The following is an 18930-nucleotide window of genomic DNA, read 5'->3' as shown; positions in this document are numbered from 1 at the left end:
TCCGCCAAAAAGCAGCTAGTATTGGTAACGGTGATTTGCAATGATTTTGCTGCAGTGTACACAGACGACGTTTTCAAGTTCATTGCCTCAAACATGTGCCGTTTCGGGAGGTGCAAATAAATAAATATTCGCAAACATTTTTTTTTCTCTTCTCGGAAAGTAACTTGGTTCGAGGTGCGGGTAGGCTATGATGATTCCAAAGCGTATCGCACAATGACACCCGCGCGCACTATCTTGACAGGTCGAAGCGTGCGCCGCGCTGCTATCTGCGAATAAACACAGTGTGCCCCGCAAAATGCGCCGCACTGCAGTCGGATTAGTTTCGCTTCGATTCCGTCATTTTGCTTTTACTTTCCCTTTCCGTTGCATTGATGCACAAGTTACCAACTAGGTACGCTTGCATCGTCGAGTCATGCCAAAGGCAAAGGGGGGGGTTCAACCCTTGTGCATTATTATTTTTGTCTGTGCACGCAAAATACGATTCCGCACAAACGGAAGACCTTCAAAATACAATGAGCACTGTGAGCAGACCTACATTGTATTAGCGCTGACCTAAATCGGAAGAGGGATGGGGAGACAAAGGAAATGCGAAACTTCGTTCGAGCGTGCTGTTTGTTTTGGAACTGGACTGGAAGTCGGAGAAGGTTCAATTGGTGCATGTTCCGAAAATAAGTTCCCGTGTTGACGAATGAAACGAAATCGATGGATTGGTTTTACACGCAATACGAGCGAGCTGGGTTACAATACTGTTGTTCGTGCGCGTGCAGCCGAGGCGAAGCAAAAGGTTTCGTTCTTTTGCCCGACGGTGTTTACTCGAAACTCGCCATCATGGATTTCGACTGTGTTGCCAATATTTCGAATCTAAATCTGTGACGTTTGAAGGAAAAAGTTTAGCCATAGTTTTTTAGTTTATTTTCTGTTTGGATTTGATAAGATTGATTTGAAATGATTTAATTTAGAAATTTTGAGCAAACTTCACATGAATTATCTCTCTGAAATTGTTTATTTATTGTATGTCTAGTGTATTGTTAATTTGAAAAATTGTAATCATTCGACTGTGTGTGTGTCAAACCGGAAAACCCAATTATTAAAGATTCGATTAAAACTTGTTTTGTGACTCACTTCTAGTTAATTACAGTCGCAAATCTGGAACTGTACAGGGTGCCCCAATTGGATGTATCCTTTTTCAACATTGAACAACTCCGCCATTTTTCAGCCGATTTTCACAAGAAAACAAGTTTTTTTGGGTTATTTTATGCCGTTTAATATGAACTAGGTTTAGAATACAACGTCGATTAAATGACCACCCCGATTTGATATACAAAATGGAGCTCTTTAGCCGGCATTTTGTATGACATTGGGCAGCATTTCGGGCCTAATCGCAGCAATTTCAGTTCGTATATTAGCTTTGAGATCGTCATGGTTCTCAGGTTTGCTAGAATAAACTCTAATTTTCAAGTAACCCCACAGAAAAAAGTCTGGTACCGTTAAATCCGGAGAATGAGGTGGCCATTCTAAATTACCATTTTTGAGACAACGCGTCCTGAGAATTTGCTCTGCAAGAACTTGATTGTTTTTTTTTTTTTTTTTTTTACAATGGAGAAGACCTTTATGTCCTAGCCCAGTACACGTGCTAACGGTAGGGTCCAATCTACCACACGGGGTGCACTGGGGGCGTGTCGGACTCGAATGGTGACCAGCCATTAATACCGACTAAACTCCATTGGGCTCCGCCATCATTCCTCCCAGGAACTACCTCTCGGTATTACTTCTGGGGGGATGGCTGTACTAAGTGTACTCATTCACTCTCACTCGCGCGATCATACATCCTGTATGAGGCTTACTTGGGTGCTCTCTCAATCACACTTTGACTCGCTCTCAAACACTCCCACATGAGGCTGACTTTTGTGCTCACCTTTTACGTTCCATGCGAGGCTGACTTGTGTGCTCACCTTACTCATTCCTTGCTAGGCTTACTTTTGTGCTCGCCCTACCCATACATGTGAGGCTGACTTGGGTGCTCACCCTATCACCTGATTCACTCTCAATCGTGCCACTCTATTGTACCTTTGTCGCTCCCTCTGGCATCCCATGTGGGACATTTTTCTTAGGCCCCACTTCTGACATACCATGCGAGGCTGACTTTTGTGCTCACCTTTTTCATTCCTTGCTTGCTACCAACCTGTGAGGCTGACTTTTATGCTCACCCTTAACATGCAGTGTGAGACTGACTTGGATGCTCACCCTTTCACTCCTCTGCCACGCCATGAGGCATCGATAGCTTAGTTCCAACATACTACGCTACGACCCTCCCGTCTTGGCATGAGGCAGTCCACTTATACGCCTATACACTCACTCTTCTGTCTTGCTTCGGGGTGGCTGGGTTTACCCCTTACGCGGTTGCCATTCGCTGCGCCAACCTACCTCGGCATGAACAGACCATTCACTCTCTTATTTTGCGCTTGGCCTTTTTCGCTCCAACTAACCAATCACTAGTTAGCCGTGCCCGCCGTCTGTTGCTCGGTTCGCCAGATTACCTGTAGCCTACTGGCAATCTGGATGGTAGCAGCCGAGACTGCGTTCCACTTCTCCACCGTTTGACACATCCGCTGAATAAGGGTATCCGGGGTTGTGTCCCAGCCACAGACGTCAAGCATTGCTCTTCTTTCGACGTCGAACCGATGACATACGAACAGTATGTGCTCGGCAGTTTCATCTACACCTGGGCAGTCCGGGCAGACTGGGACCTCCGCGTGTCCGAACCTGTGGAGGTACTGACGGAAACAGCCATGGCCTGACAGGAATTGTGTCAGGTGGAAGTGAACTTCCCCATGGGGTCTTCCCACCCAGCTCGATATGCTAGGTATCAGCCGGTGGGTCCACCTACCTTTCGAGGAGTTGTCCCACTCACGCTGCCATCTGGCGACCGAGGTCACCCTGGTGCGCTCGCGGGCTCCCCTATTTCCACGTAGCTCAAAGCACTCCTCATCTTCCCGAATGACCAGCCCGACTGGCATCATGCTCGCTATCACGCAGGATGCATCGTGTGATACCGTGCGGTAGGCAGATATCACTCTGAGGCACATCACGCGGTAGGTGCTCTCCAGTTTCTGTAGGTAACTGGTTACCCTCAGTGCTCTTGACCATGACGGGCCGCCGTACCTGAGGATAGATACGGCAACGCCTGCCAGTAACCTACGTCTACTGGCGCACACCTTTGAGCTGTTGGACATCATTCTCGATAGTGCCGCAACAGCAGTCGACGCTCTCTTGCACGTATAGTCGACATGGCTGCCGAAGGTCAGCTTGTCGTCTATAATGACTCCGAGAGACTTCAGACTTCGCTGTGAAGTGATCGCGACTTCTCCCACATTGATAACTGCATGTTGTGCCGACTTGCGGTTGTTGACGATAACTACCTCCGTCTTATGATGAGCGAGCTCCAGGCCTCTCGCGCTCATCCATTCCTCCACCGTGCTAATCGCGTGTTCTGCGGTTAGTTCTACCTCAGGAATTGACTCCCCGTAGACCTCCAAGGTTACGTCGTCGGCAAAGCCGACGATCTTGACCCCAGGAGGGAACTTCAGTCTCAGAACCCCGTCATACATGAGGTTCCATAGCACCGGGCCTAGGATCGAGCCCTGCGGGACTCCGGCGGTAATCGGAACCCTTTTCTGACCGGCATCGGTCTCGTATAGCAGTACGCGGTTTTGGAAGTAACTTTCCAGGATCCGGTACAGACCCACCGGTAGGCTAAGCCGGTGTAACGAGAGCGCGATGGCATCCCAGCTTGCGCTGTTGAATGCATTCTTCACGTCAAGTGTCACTAACGCACAGTATCGAATACCTCGCCTTTTTCGTTGGATCGCTATCTCGGCAGTATTTATCACTGAGTTGAGAGCGTCCACTGTGGACTTACCCTTCCGAAAGCCAAACTGGTTGCTTGACAGACCGTCCGTACCTTCCGCGTACGGGGTGAGCCTGTTGAGGATGATCCTCTCAAGCAGTTTGCCAGTCGTGTCTATCAGACAGATTGGTCTGTACGCCGATGGGTCGCCTGGCGGCTTCCCGGGCTTCGGCAACAGCACCAGTTTCTGCCTTTTCCATCTATCGGGGAAACGGCACTCGTCAAGGCATCTCTGCATAGCTAGCCTGAACATGTTCGGGTTCGCTATGATCGCTGCCTTGAGAGCGTTGTTCGGGACTCCATCCGGCCCTGGAGCTTTGTTCATTGCTAGGGATTTAGCCACTGCGAGTAGTTCTTCGTTCGTCACTGGAGCCACCATTTCGACCGTGCCCGCACTGTCTCGTAGTGCAGGTGGCCAGGGGCTTGTGGCTCGAGACGGGAAGAGTACTTCGATAATCGTTGCCAACCGGTCCGGAGACCGTTCTGGGGGTGAGGAGCCCCCTTTGGTCTTGGCCATCACAATCCGGTAGGCGTCACCCCACGGATTCGCGTTGGCACTCTCACACAGGTTGTCGAAACACGCTCTCTTGCTGCTTTTAATAGCCTTGTTAAGGGCTAATTTCGCAGCTCGAAACACTTCACGGCGGTTCTCTCTTGCATCCTCGGTGCGAGCTCTTTGCATCCTACGTCTAGCTCTGAGACAGGCTGACCGTAGAGCTGCAATCTCGGCACTCCACCAGTATACCGGGCATCTACCGTTTCTTGGCAGTGTTTTTCTCGGCATAGTGGCGTCGCACGCGCGTGATAGAACAGCTACCAGCGCATCCCCGCTTAGACTGTCGGTGTTGGCCTCCAGTCCCAGGGCCGCGGTGAAAGCTTCGCTGTCGAAGTGATTGGACTTCCACCCGCGTACCTGACAGGGATCTCCCGCCCTCGGATGCTGCACACCATAGTTGATCTTAAAGCGGATTGCTAAATGATCACTATGGGTGTAGCCTTCGTCTACCCTCCATTCCATGCCTGGAGCCAGACTCGGGCTGGCAAAGGTCAAATCAATCCACGCCTCCACTCCGTTTCTACGGAATGTACTAGCGGAGCCATCATTAGCTAGCACAGTATCGAGTTTCGCAAACGCTTCCATTAGCGCTTGACCCCTGCTATTTGTACAGCGGCTGCCCCACTCCACTGCCCAAGCGTTGAAGTCTCCCGCTATTACTACCGGTTTCCGGCCCACGAGGTCCGACGAGAGCCTGTCGATCATCTGGTAGAACTGTTCTATTGGCCACCTTGGTGGGGCGTAGCAGCTGCAATAGAACACACCATTGATCTTGGCAATCGCCACACCCTCGGCGGAGGGGTGTATTACCTCTTGAACCGGGAACCTTCCCGTTGTACAGATTGCCACCATTCCAGACCCGTCCGACACCCAATTGCCGTTGCCGGCAGGGATGCTGTACGGGTCTGATAATAGGGCGACATCTGTCCTCGACTCCGAGACCGACTGCCACAGCAGCTGTTGGGCTGCTGCACAATGGTTAAGATTTAGCTGTGTGACTCTCACGGCTTCTTCTTATTTAACTCGCCGAAGGGACACGAAGGTCCGCCCATAGCATGTTTATGGGCTTGCTTCTTAGAGGTGCAGATAAGGCACTTATATGCCTTAGTGCACCCCCGCTCTTTATGCCCCTCCTCGCCGCATCGACGACATAGCTTACTCCTGTCTAGGCCTTTGCATTCGTAAGCTTTATGGCCGGATTCTAGGCACCGATAGCACCTGTCCACTGAAGGCGGCTGGGGTATACTAATAGGGCATACCGACCAGCCGATCTTCAGCTTCCCTTTCTCGGTTACCTTTTTGGCATCCGCATTCAGTAGCCTGAGGTAGGCTACTTGGGTGCCAGAGGGTCCGTCCCTCAATCGCACAGAGGCCCGCTCGATTGTGACGCCGCATTGCTCCTTGACGGCTGCGGCGACGTCTTCTGCGGTCGCGAACTCGTCCAAGTGTTTGCACTGGAGAGTTGTTTCCGCACCTAGCGACCTGATTTGGGCGCCCTCACCAAGGACCTCTTGGGTCAAGGCCTTGTATATTGCACTTGATTGTGCGCCTCGCTTCAACACCAGGAGCATCTCTCCCGTGTTGGTGCGTCTTACGCTACGCACATCCTGCCCAAGGGCCGAGAGGCTTTCGGCCGCTTTCATCGATTTAAGGACATCGGCGTATTTGTCCTTGTCGGTTTTTAACCACAAGGCTTCGCCTCTGTCCTTGGCCTTCCTCGCAGGCCGCGGTACCTCCGGTTTCGGTGCCGGCTTTTTCTTGGTAACCAGCGTCCAGGGGTTTGAGCCCCCCTGCCCCGGTCGTGCCGGGTTGCTGGTACCATCGCTCTCAACAGCGAGGTCACTCTCGCCCTCGCTTACCTCACCCAGGCGGCGTTTGACCTTGACGGTTGCACGCCGAGTGGTGTCGGTTTTGGCACCCTCTCCTGGCGACTTCCTAGGGCGCTTCGCATTCGATGCCGTCTTGCGATTGCCCTTTCCCTTTCCCTTCGAGGGGAACTCGGTCGCCGCTCCGATCGACGTGGCTGCTCCATAGAAGGTAAAGGCCACTGTCTGTGAACCTCTATTAACCTTCTCTCTTTCCTCCCTATTGGAGGCCACTGTCTGGGTTTCTCTGTCGGGCCTCTCCCGACATTCCACCCTCTCAACATATGCCTGCTGTTCCTGTCTTGCGACACGAACAGCTTTCCGGAGCTCCAAACTTGATTGTAGCGGCTGCGGTGTGGCAAGGTGCCCCGTCTTGTTGAAAATAGAAGTTTTTCAGACCTTTTTTCTGCATTGTGGACAACAAGTTCGCCAAAATCCAACGGTAGCGTGCGCCGTCGATGGTCTCTCTCTCTCTCTCTCTCTCTCTCTCTCTCTCTCTCTTTGAGAAAAATAAGGACCAATGATTGTTTTGGAGCACACTTCGGCCCAAACAGACTCATAGCTAAAATGGCACTAAATGACGTTCAAGAATTGTGTTTATCTGTCAAAATCGGCTGGAAAATGGCGGAGTTGTTCAATGTTAAAATAGGATACATCGAGATGGCGCACCCCGTAGATTCGAGAAATCAGTTGACGCTATGTGTTTGAAGACAGCGAACACAGCCACAATTCGGAAGACTGTACATCAAGGCTAATATACTGAGGAGACACTTTTTAGAAGCTTTGATTTTGCTGGTGGATTGTTGATTGTGGTGCATGTGATTAGATTTGAATTAACAGTCCCAGTACTGTCAGTACATGTCCCAGACATTAAGTTACATATTTTTTACACAAGCTTGTAAAACAAAGATGCTTTGGTGATTTGTTGCTGTTAAAGGTTATTTGCACATTCTTTTTGTCACCTTCTAAGAAAACCAGTAGCACTCCGCCATACATCGAGTAAGGATAGGTGGACTACCTTTCTGCTTTACTATCCCATGATTCGTCTTTTAATTTCGTATATCTGTCTGCCTATGCTGAAAGCTTCCACTTTGCGTCGAGCTCTAGACCCGTGCATAAATGAACTCTCCTGGAAAAGACCCATCTGATGGTAAAATGAATGTTTAACATGATTTGTCATCGAAGACTCCGACTCCCCGTTAAAGGTATCTCGAAAGTGCAACCCGATCAGTTCAGAATTGTAATAGCTTTTGTGAAGCAAGCACATGAAATTACTGGTGACAAGCATTTTATGAAGAATTACCGCATCTACATGCCCGTTCACAACGTTGAGATTGACGGTGTGGTCACCGATTTGAGTTTGTTTCACATTCATCCGCTGAAGCACGTCAAACTCGTATCCGTTACCTTTTGATGAGATTACTTTGCCTAATTACGTTTTGTTTAACAACGTTTGTCCACATGTTCGGCCATTTGTAGCGTGCGACATGCATTGCACTAAATAACAAATGGGCCATTGTAGCAATAAGGCCAGATGTGATAAGTGCATGTTGGGATAGTCAATGGGATGGCTGTAATACTACAATGCTGAATGCTGAAAAGAGCGTCTGGAGAATCGAAAGCATTTCCTTAACACTTTATTTCGGAAACACTTAACACGAATAGTCATTAGAGCAGAGTGGGGTCAAGTAAGTCGTTTTAGTTTAGCGAACGCGTGCGATGGTATTTTTACACTGATTTTGACAAACAAGCACTCGTTCGAAAGGTTATACATTAAACTGACAAGAATAATAATGATTTTTTTTGTCGAGAGTTGTCTTACTGGAGCTGTAGAGCTAGGTTCTCGGAATGGCTCCCCGTCAGAATCACACACTACAATTGCAGACGAAACAGACAATGGCGCCCACTAAAACACTGATTTGTTACTATGTTTTAATTGCCGCAAGGTTCTACTGTATCGATTTTGTTGGCTATTTTCGGCAAATTTGAGACTAAGAGAAACGAAAGCAATGAAATTGAAAGACGGATAGGTATTCTAGAGCGAATCAGTTATAAACTTAGAACGGAAAACTAGAACTAGGCAGGCTCATATGGGCATGATCGAAAGGAAATGTGAAGAATTTTTTGCCTTCTGCAGAGTAGGAGTTGGGCGTTTCACCCAAGTCTACCGCATGGTCTATGGTAGAACATAACTCATCATCATGTTTTACCGCAGACGCCGGCAAAAAATTCTTCACAAATCCTCGCCTATAACGACCATGCGATCATTCTTCTCCCTTTCTGCTAGCATCAAGCCGTGACGTATGCATTCAATCGACACCAAGCTATCGGTGTCGCACCGATCCTATTGTGATTGAACTACTTATTTATTTTTTCGTTCCGCACACACGGCTGGCTGATAGCAATTAATGACACAGCTCAGCTAGCAGAAATCGATTTTTTATCTACTTTTTTACCAACTAGTTTATATGTTACTATGTTTTAATTGCCGCAAGATTCTACTGTATCGATTTTGTTGGCTATTTTCGGCAAATTTGAGACTAAGAGAAACGAAAGCAATGAAATTGAAAGACGGATAGGTATTCTAGAGCGAATCAGTTATAAACTTAGATTTCCTTTCGATCATGCCCATATGAGCCTGCCTAGTTCTAGTTTTCCGTTCTAAGTTTATAACTGATTCGCTCTAGAATACCTATCCGTCTTTCAATTTCATTGCTTTCGTTTCTCTTAGTCTCAAATATGCCGAAAATAGCCAACAAAATCGATACAGTAAAACACTGATTTGTAACGTCAATTGTAGCAGGCAGTGGTTCTGAATGTGATATTTATTGTATGGTTCAGACATGGTCGGGTGTAGGGACTTCGCGATCGCGTGTATCATCGCGAACGGCTCGAGCATTTGTACGTTAACATGTCCGATTGCGTGTGTTCTAGAATGATCGCGCGCGGACCGTGAATCTGATGCTTAATTTTTCGTGTACGGTTCAGATTTTAGAGCCCACTTTGTCTCTTCCATATCGCTAGAGTTCCCAGTCATGTCGCCATGGAACGTGTTGTCTAGTGAATATGAGCTTTATTTTTCGATTCGTTCAACTGAATGTATGGGCCTAAGTTTCTAGAATGGAGGGTAAAGATTTCCGGACGTGACCGATTCATGATCGCGCGCGTTTGCTGGTTCGCATTTGAGACCGCGTTTGTAACTTCCTAAGCACAAGAACGTTCATATTGTTACCGGAGTGTTATCAAGTATCCGCGATAACGGGCATAGGTGTGCGTGGATGATCGCGAATGGCTTAAGCATTCGTATGTTAACGTGTTTGTCGCGTGTGCTCGCGTGAATAAATTCGATTTTGTAGCCCTGTGACCATTCACATATTCGCGTGTGTTCTTGGATAGCCACGCGGACCGTCATTCTGGTATTTAATTTTCGGTGTACGGATCACATTCTGACAGCGAGTGAGTTACTCCATATCACTAGAGTTCCCGGTCATGTCGCCATGTTATCCAGTGGATATGAGACCTTTCTTTTTCATTGATTCAATTGAAGGCATGGACCTAGACTTCTGGAATCGAGGATAGAGACTTCCGGACGTAATCGATTCATGATCGCGCGAATGCGGGGGACTGTAGGTTTACGCTTGAGACCGCGTTTGAACGTTTATAAGTGCTGAGACGTTCACATTGTCACCGGGATGTTATCATGTCTGCGAGAGCACGGGTGTAGGTTGCGTGGATGATCGCGAAGGGCTCAAGCATTTGTATGTTTGTTTGTCGCGTGTATGTGACTTCGTAAATATAAATTCGATTTTTATGTCGCCATGAAACGTGTAGTTTAGTGGATATAAGCATAATCTTTTTGATTGGTCCACCTGAAGGCACTGGACTTAGGCTGCTAGGGCCGAGAATAGGGGTTTCCGGACGAAATCGATTCATGATCGGGCGAACACGGGCATTTGGAGGTTCACTCTTGAGATCGCTTTTGTTAATTTATAAGTGTTAAACCGTTCACTTAGTCAGCGTGGTGTTATCCAATTTACGAGATCGTGGGTGTGGTTGTGCGTGGATGACCGCGAAGGACTCGAGCGATTGTATGTTGACGTTTTTGTCGCATGTGCTAGTGTGTATGTAACTTCGCGTGGACACATTATTTTAATAAGCGCGTGGCCATTCGCATGTTCTTCAATGATCACGAGTGGACGTTTTATCTAGTTTTTATTTCTATTGGTCCAACTGAAAGCATGAATTTGGGCTGCTAGGAGCAAGGGCAGAAACTTCCGAACGTGACCGATTCTTGATTGCGCGAGCGGTGGGTTGATGCTTGAGACCGCGTTTGTAAATTTTTAGGTAAAAATGTTCACTTAATAACCGGGGTGTCTGAATGTTTATGGGTTCGGGGGCGTTAGTATTTGTGACCAGGTTTGTGTTATCGCGACGGCCACGTTTGTACGTTTGGAATTATAGATTGCGAGTGTATATGAAAGAATAAGCAATTTGTGTTAATGAGTGCTAGCGTGAATCTAATTTAAAATATGGCAATAAAAGAAGGTTGCCACTAGAGGAAATTGGGCACTAAATCCACATTGTATATTATTTGACCATGGCGGTGGATAATAAAGGTCGCCAAATTAAGTACTAACATTGATCTCAACGTAGCTTAACTTAAAAGAAAATAATCGTATCCCAAGTTTCTGTGATATAATTACTAAAATACTGCTTTGGTGGAAAAGCCTCAGGACAACATCAAGGTACAGTATTATGTCGAGGGAAGAACTACATGCAAAAGTTTTTCCAATCAAAATGTAAAAGTGACGTGATATGAGCTAGTCGTTTAATAGAATGGAGTATTCTTAGTTTTGACTTAGACGACACTACAGCTCTCAAAGGTGACGACGTCGTATGCAGCGCTGTGTATAGCAGTTAACTCTACGGGTCCAACATCTTCCTCTTTTATCTGTAAAAGTCTAGGTTGTATCTAAAAGACATTCGACGGATACGGGTAGATCGACGGAGAACAACAGGAGCACGACTCTCTCGAGGCTCGAGGTTAGCATGTAACGGTCAACTTTTAGTAAGCTGAGAATTCTGAAATAGCACGTGCAATACCAGTTGATGATCCGAAACAGTTTCTCCCGCCTGCCGAAGAATGTCCCGTGCCGTAGTTTCTTTACGATAAAGTATCGCGTCTACATTACAGAAACACTGCTGAAAAAAGGTGCTTACTGTGGCCAAAATCTGCATGCATTGCCACATCCCCAACGAATAAAACTGCGCGCGGATAAACTTCCTCCAGACGGTCTTTAACAGAAGAGCCTTTTCGTTCACTCCAGAAAATTCATACGCTTCTTTGCCAATTGACGATAACGCCTCTGGCGACCCTTGCGAGGGGCATTCTTCGGTATGGTATTGAAAAGGTGAAGCCTGCTAAGAGAAGGCCAAGGAGTAGACCACTAATCAGCTGAAGACTCGCTATCGGAAATAGAACCGGCGAATCTAATAGATTTACGGTAAACTCTCGCTTGGTCGTGTCTAGCGCCGAAGCAAAGGTGAGAGTGCTAGAGCTAGAGGAACGGCAAAAGCAACATATTGGGTGCATTATATGTTTCAGAAAAAGAAGGCGCAGTTCGAGCAGACGAAAACGAATGAAGAGCCGTTCGAGATACAGATGGCGACCCTGAATCAGATTTGCACCCGTTTTACAGTTGTAACCAATGAATGAACCGCAGAAAATTTTACCTCACCACTCATATAAGCATTCATTCGCTCTGTTCGATTCTACACTCATACCTTCACACATATAATATTGCTTATCACGTCATCATTTCGTTCATTTCGGGCAAAACGCTTTTATATTCGTGCCTTTTTGCCTCAAATTGCTTCGTACGTTGTAAACAAATGTTTAAGCGGAACCAAAGAATGTCTTTCGCGAATTACTCGAATTTTAACCGGAAGCACAAAATTACGCGAAATAAAATTTTATCCAACCATCCGAGATCGAAGACACGGTATATATATTTTACCACACTCACCCTTCCACGCACACACGCCTGATTCGAATCGGGCTACACCTTACTGATGCAATATCTTTGGTGCGAATATCCGGGAAAATGTCAAAATTGATGCCGATTTCATCCATCTAAATTTACGAGTGAATCATCATCAAAACAAATGAAACTCCTAGTCCACCGGATTTTTTTACGCTGGTTTGAGGAGATATGCTGGTCAAACTTCAAAGTTTTTCCCAGAGCCAAATCCACCAGCTCGCAAGAGGAAGCACCCTTTTTGAAGACAATTTTAGCCGGTAACTGATGTGATCCAGGTTTAGCATTGTAAGACTCCAATGCATTCGACAACTTCATGTACCGACGGCACAAGATTTGACCGTCACCGAAGGGTTTTGCGAACTTGCGATGTCGCAAGTTATATTGGTGTCGAATGCCCTTTGCCAAATTTTTAACTACAATTTCCTTTCATTTCCTTGCAGGTATTAGATTCTCGAACAAACTTTCGTATTTCCAATACCATATGAGGCCAGTAATATCGAAGCTGCACTTTGTGGATCGTTCTATCGTATCCCACGTGAAGCAAAAGTTGTGTGAGTACGTTGGATCAAATTTTGACAGAACTCGGGCGCTGGGACGAGTTTCCAACTGAACCACGAGCCGCACGGAACAACATTCCTTTACAGTTTACATACTTAAAAGGTTGTTCGTTTTCTACTTTGAAGTCGGCATAATCGTCAGGATTTTGGATAACTTTGGACTTCATGGAACAGTACCAGTCTGAGGTGGACAAAGCTGAAACGGCTGCTATGGCCCGATTTAACGCATCCGGCATGATATTGCCCTTGCCTTTCCGGTACTTAATAGATATGTAGTAGAGTTGCAATTCTAAACCCGAACGACTCACACGTGAACTGGTTTTCCATTTAGTCTTCACTATCCATGTAATCGTTGACGAATCAGTGACCAGTCGAAAATTGCAACCTTCCAAGTAACCTCGAAAGTATTGTATTATTTATTGGAGCTTTAACTTCGATGGGTCATTGGCCCTTAAAAATTTTTATGTTGCATTTCATGTTTACACTTCAATTGTTTTAATTCTACTTTATTTTGTTGCCATGGTTGGCTAGGTGCGCATTGGTCCGGAAGGTCGCGGGAATCCTTCCCATAGGTCGAAGGAGTGCGGCTAAGGGCCCGCGTGGGACTCCATCAGGTCCCGTTGTTGGTGTTTGTAAGGTACTGATGAAAGGTCGTTGGGGTTACGGCCGGCCTCTCCATCCCGGGAGGTGTGGCAGAGGGCCCATTGCTGGTGCAGTCGTGATGGGTTCCTGATTAGATGTAGATGAAGAAACAGGCGTCTTGAAGGCAGTTTAGGTTGATTCCTTTCCTTACGTGGTCATTGGCCAGGGTTTCATGAATTGAGGACGGGATGTCGTTCATGCCCGGAGGTCCTGGAGCTCGAGGCAATTTGAGAGGATGTGTTGTTCTGGTCTCACATGTCGTGCAAATAGGGGTTGCTACACATTCGAAGTTGTGTGGGCGTGCGTGGTTTTCGTGTGTCCGGTTCGTAATCAAGACACGGACTGTTCCTTCCAGTCCGGCCGGTCGTCCCATTTTACGAGTATCCCCTTAATTTTCGGTAGATGTTCCTGGGACGCCTGCCAGTGGTCGATGAAGTTATTGTTAAGGATGTCCACAGCTGGCACTTCTTAGGTTAGGGTCCTCCTCGCTCTCCGACTTAGCGCTGCCAGATGGTCTGCCTCAGTGTTCCCCTGTATGTTGCAATGCTCTGGGATTCAGCATAGTGTGGTGAGTGAGTAGCGTTCATCTCGGTGGCCTGGACAAAGGCCATCGTCGAGACTGTCCGTTCTCAATCACGCGGAATACCGGAAGGAAATCGGTGAAGATCGTGCTGTGTCTTCTGGCTTTCGAGACGGGGCCAGGGCGATGGCTGCGACTTCGGCAGAAAAGATCGAGCACTCTGACGGGAGGCGGAGAGTTGAGCCTGTCCCGCCGTAGCGAATGCCGGCGTCCACCTCGACATCCTTCCTGTATCCGTCGGTGTAGATCCAAGTGTAATTCGAGTATCACTGCTCCACCAGTTGATTTTAGCCTGAACGAGTGACTTTAGGGAATCCTCCCGGATCGCCTGGGACAGGTTTGCGTTGATCTGGGCGGATCTGGCGTTCCAGAAGTGATAGGGATGATCCAACGAATTCGACGCATATCTCTCTGGTTGTTCTCATTGTTACCGAGTCGTTACCTCCTGATGTGCGCTTGAGGTCCGCTAACGCCCCCCGGAGGGCCACCAGGGCAATCTTCCAGCGAAATGGAAGGACGCCGGCCTCGACGTGAGTGCTTTCCGCTCGTGCACTGGTTAGCAGTTTCGTTGCAATCCGGGTGAATCCGTGGCACAAAGGTGCCAAAATGCTGTTCATTCCTGCGAGATTCCATCCGGTAATCTCGATGCCGTAATAAATCCGGCTATTAATTAGCGCTTGGATGATGGTGAGTGCCACTGCGGCTGCCGGGTGCATATATCGTCTACACCCGCCTTTTTCGGTTGGTGCAGTCGGCCTTCAATTTCTGTAAGTGGCGGGCGAAGGAGGTTTTTTGGTCCAGTGTCACCCTGAGAATCTTTGGCTCCTTTTTGTAGAAAATTGGGGTGTCCACTATCCGGATTAGATCGTCGGTGGTTCGATGGTGGGTTGGGCATATGTGCGTGTAGCAGCTCTTGTTGGTAGATCTTTGGAAACCGACGATTGCAAATTTATGCAGATACGGCCTTTGGTTCTCCCGGTAGAGACCAGCACGATGTCTCCTGTAAAAATGAATTTGAGGATCCCCTTGGGGAGGGTAGCGTAGATCGTCTCCATACTAATAAGAAATAGGCTGACCGCCAGAACAGATACCTGGGGTACTCCGTTTTCCTCTGACAATATTCCGGATTCACTGCCGCCGACTCAGACCCGGAATTGCTAGTTTCCAAGGAAACGTTTTATGTAATGGTCGAGTTTTCCACGGGTTCTCATGCGGTGGAGCTGCCGGAGCACACGCTCCCGCCATACGGGATACTTTTGCACCAAAACAGCAGCAACTGCTACGTCACTAGCGTTCGCCTGAAGGATGAACTCTTTGAAGAGGTCTGGTAAGACTAAAACTGGAGGAGTGACTAGAAGTACACTTTCGTAGAATATCCTTGAGAGTGTCAATGAAAATTGTATTCGAATTTTAAAAGTTGACTGACCATATAAAAGCAATAAAAATGTAACTATATCGCTGTTTACAATTAAAACAGAATTTTATTCTTCATTAACCCTTTCATGCCCAACTTTTTTCTAGTGCATGTAGGGTTTCAAAACAATTTTTCATTGAAAACGGTGGGGTCAAGAAACACGAAAAGCCTATTTTCATAAAGATAGATGCTTCCATGGCAGTGCTAGAAGCATCTTAATTTTTAACTTCTAATGCTCAATACAATTCTTCTAGAATAATGACAATAGTCCAATTACGTGAAAAATGTAGCCAACGACAGTCTAAATTGATAAGTTTTATCAGTTTTCAATAATATTGCACCATAACGAAGATACATGAAAAAATCATTTTCCGTCATCAACGTAAACTGTCCCTGGTAGCACTGCTCCATCGGAATCCAATCAGACTAATTGCAATAACTTCAGTTCTAGAGCTGATCCTTGTAACTGTTAATACTCAAATTAAAGGCAATAATCACATTAATAAGGCTTACTTGTTTTTGTGAGCAAATCTCGTCTCAATCAAAAGTTATAGCTGTTTAAAAATGTTGTTGTTCACAAACAACATGGGCATGAATGGGTTAATGGCTTAATATTCATCACACTTGATACTTGAATCGCTGTAATTGACCATCTGGCACCACTGAAACATATCGGCACCCTATGCTTCTCTCGCTGCACCTGACCGGCGGGATGTACTTTGTCGTTCCCCCACCCACAACAAACACAACCACACATGTAAACAATTCAGCCGAGATTGAAAAAAAAGACGATAACACAAAACAAGGAAGAAACTCATCCATACTAGAGCTTTCGACGAAAGAAACGGGCATAAACAAATGCACTTACCTACGAAGAACAGACTGACGAGAACCGATACGGTGCAGCATGGGCCGAGCTGTCCAAATACAGTGTGAAACACTGCTGTTTCCTCGTTTGTAGTTTCATTTTAACACAAATTAACCGACCCCGCGTTCCCCTACTTTCACAAGATCGCAAATTTTTACGGAACAGACATTTTTACACTACTTTTCACGCACGAATTTTTGTTCACTAACCACCTGGGCCGACTGAGATTCTTGGTCGTTCGTCGGCGGCACCGTACTACTCTCTCATTCGATAGACAGCCAGCAATCTCTTCCGGCGGCCTAAACACTGCAAACCGGGGACATTGCGTATTACGCTGGAAAAGATTCTCACCCAAAATTATCACATTGACACAAACATCAATAGGTACGCGGAAGCACAGAGACCAAACACTGGCCGATCCCAACTTTTGTCAAGCTGTCTGAATGCGGACACCATTTAATACCACACACAACAGTAAACTTTGGTCCACTCTTCTATCTATCGCGGTGGGCAGCAGTGATTGCCACAAATTGCTTATCGGACACTTCCAATCAGCCGCTGATTTCGGCTCACAATCTTTCTTAATTGCGGGGTTTTTGGATCTTCCTCGACCGCGACATACTCGATTCGAAGCGATTTACACTTGGACTTTTTTCTTCCTATGATGGGACATCAACTTACGCACACAACACCGATTACATAAATATTCAGAACGAGAACATTGGAGCATTATTATTACAGACATTTGACAGTTGTACCGACAGGCAGTGGGGAAGAGATAAATGGTGATGGGACTCTTCTGATTGGAACATATTTGCTGTCAGTATTTATCAGTGTTGCTAGATTGTATTTTCCGAAGATTAAAGACAGGTTATAATATATTAAAAAGCATCATAATATTTGATCACTCAACTCACATACCAAACTCTGCCCGGATTCCATAATGTCCGATATAGAGGTTTTCGAGCAGATTTGCAATAAAAACATCAAAAGTAACAATCTATTTCAATGTTTCAGAAAAATTATAATTATAATATTATGCACCATAAATAATATTAAATGTTACTGTATGGAAGAACCGATTTTTCCAGTGTTTAAGATACATAACCATCCACTTTTCTACTGTAATAGCTGATTTTAAAATGAAGTTTGCAGTAGAAACGTTTTAGTATTGTCGACACTTTTGTATAATATTGAAAAATTACTGTACTTGACAAAGTGGTTTTGTTACTGCAACAGATCAAATCAAAAAATAATAATAGTTGTGTATACTAAATCCAATACAGTAAAAATCGGTATTTTTCGATATGCATGTGCTAAAATATCGATATATCGTTTGGTTTGGTCTTTCTCTTTTGTGAATTTTGTTGTAATGTTGGAAAACCAAAAATAAAACTGCCGTTAAATTCAATCATCGGATTCTCTGGCCGCCCTGTACATTGCTGGCAGTTTCATACATGCTTTCAGTCGCAAGATGGTACTGTTTTCCAATTGGAAATATGACAGCGCGAAACACCATAGACGATAGGATAAATAGAGAGACGCGCGGAGAGAATAAATGTTCGACACAGAACATTCATTGGGGGCTAAGGGTCGATTTCTTCACCCTCGAAGGTTTTAAACCTGGTTCACCAGTACGTTTAAACCTGGCTTAAGCACTAATGGAGAAATATCATTTGAATATTCGACGATGTTTTTTTTCTGAATCTAGGTTTTATTGTACATCCAGAAAAATTTAGTATATTTTAACCAAATCTTGAGCGTTTTTTCAAAAAGATATATCTGCAATGAGTGACTCTCATACGCTCAATTTGCCGTGATTACGATTCTCGGAAGGGCATGCTAAACGGGCTAAACTGACTCTGCCATGCTAGGTAAGGGTGCTTACAGAGTGGCGGCGAGAAGCTGAGCTGGCGCTGGAACTGACATTAGAATGCGAGATGCGAGAAACCTGCTTGCTACAAACCAAATGGGTGATGTCAGAGTGAAAGCCGAGCGGATCGGCGCCGACTGCCCGCTTTCACTCTGACAGGCTCCATTTAATATGCTGCAAGCAGGTTTCTCGCATCTCGCACTCTAATGTCAGTACCAGCCCCAGCTCAGCTTCTCGCCGCCACTCTGTAAGCGGCCTAAGGCTGGATGGATGGGCGAGCTTGACACAGGATATTTCCAGTAGGGCTTAGCAAATGGGTGCAAAGAAACCCAATGCAAACGAAAGGGCGCTTGTATCTCTTGTTTAAATTTTATGAACATATGGAAATAATCGATTATTTGTATGCAGAAACCACCGAGTAGACAGGATCACAGTGGATATTATTTATCATATATTTAATAGAGTCACCGTTAATATAATAATTCTGTGAACCATAACAATTCGTCCAGGTTTTGTACAAAAATGTAAGTTTCGCCTTAATATTCCATTTGAAAAAAGAGCTTAAGTCGAATTCTCGAAGAAAAATGAATGTTTTGCCTTTTTTCTGCAATTGTAAATCGAACTAAA

General features: G+C 46.0%; 1 protein-coding gene across 1 annotated transcript in view; it reads right to left on the bottom strand.

Moving 5' to 3' along the window:
• LOC131686776 (ecdysone receptor) overlaps positions 1-17158 on the bottom strand; it is a 923983-nt gene extending 906825 nt beyond the window's left edge. The window contains exon 1 of the mRNA XM_058970770.1: positions 16431-17158. The gene's annotated coding sequence lies outside the window, so the exon portion shown is untranslated. The remainder of the gene's footprint in view (positions 1-16430) is intronic.
• Positions 17159-18930: the final 1772 nt, after the last annotated feature.

The sequence above is a fragment of the Topomyia yanbarensis genome, chromosome 3 (assembly GCF_030247195.1).
Source record: "Topomyia yanbarensis strain Yona2022 chromosome 3, ASM3024719v1, whole genome shotgun sequence".
Lineage (NCBI taxonomy): Eukaryota > Metazoa > Arthropoda > Insecta > Diptera > Culicidae > Topomyia > Topomyia yanbarensis.
Note: the sequence above shows the minus strand (reverse complement) of the source record. Positions and strands in the feature narration are given on the sequence as shown.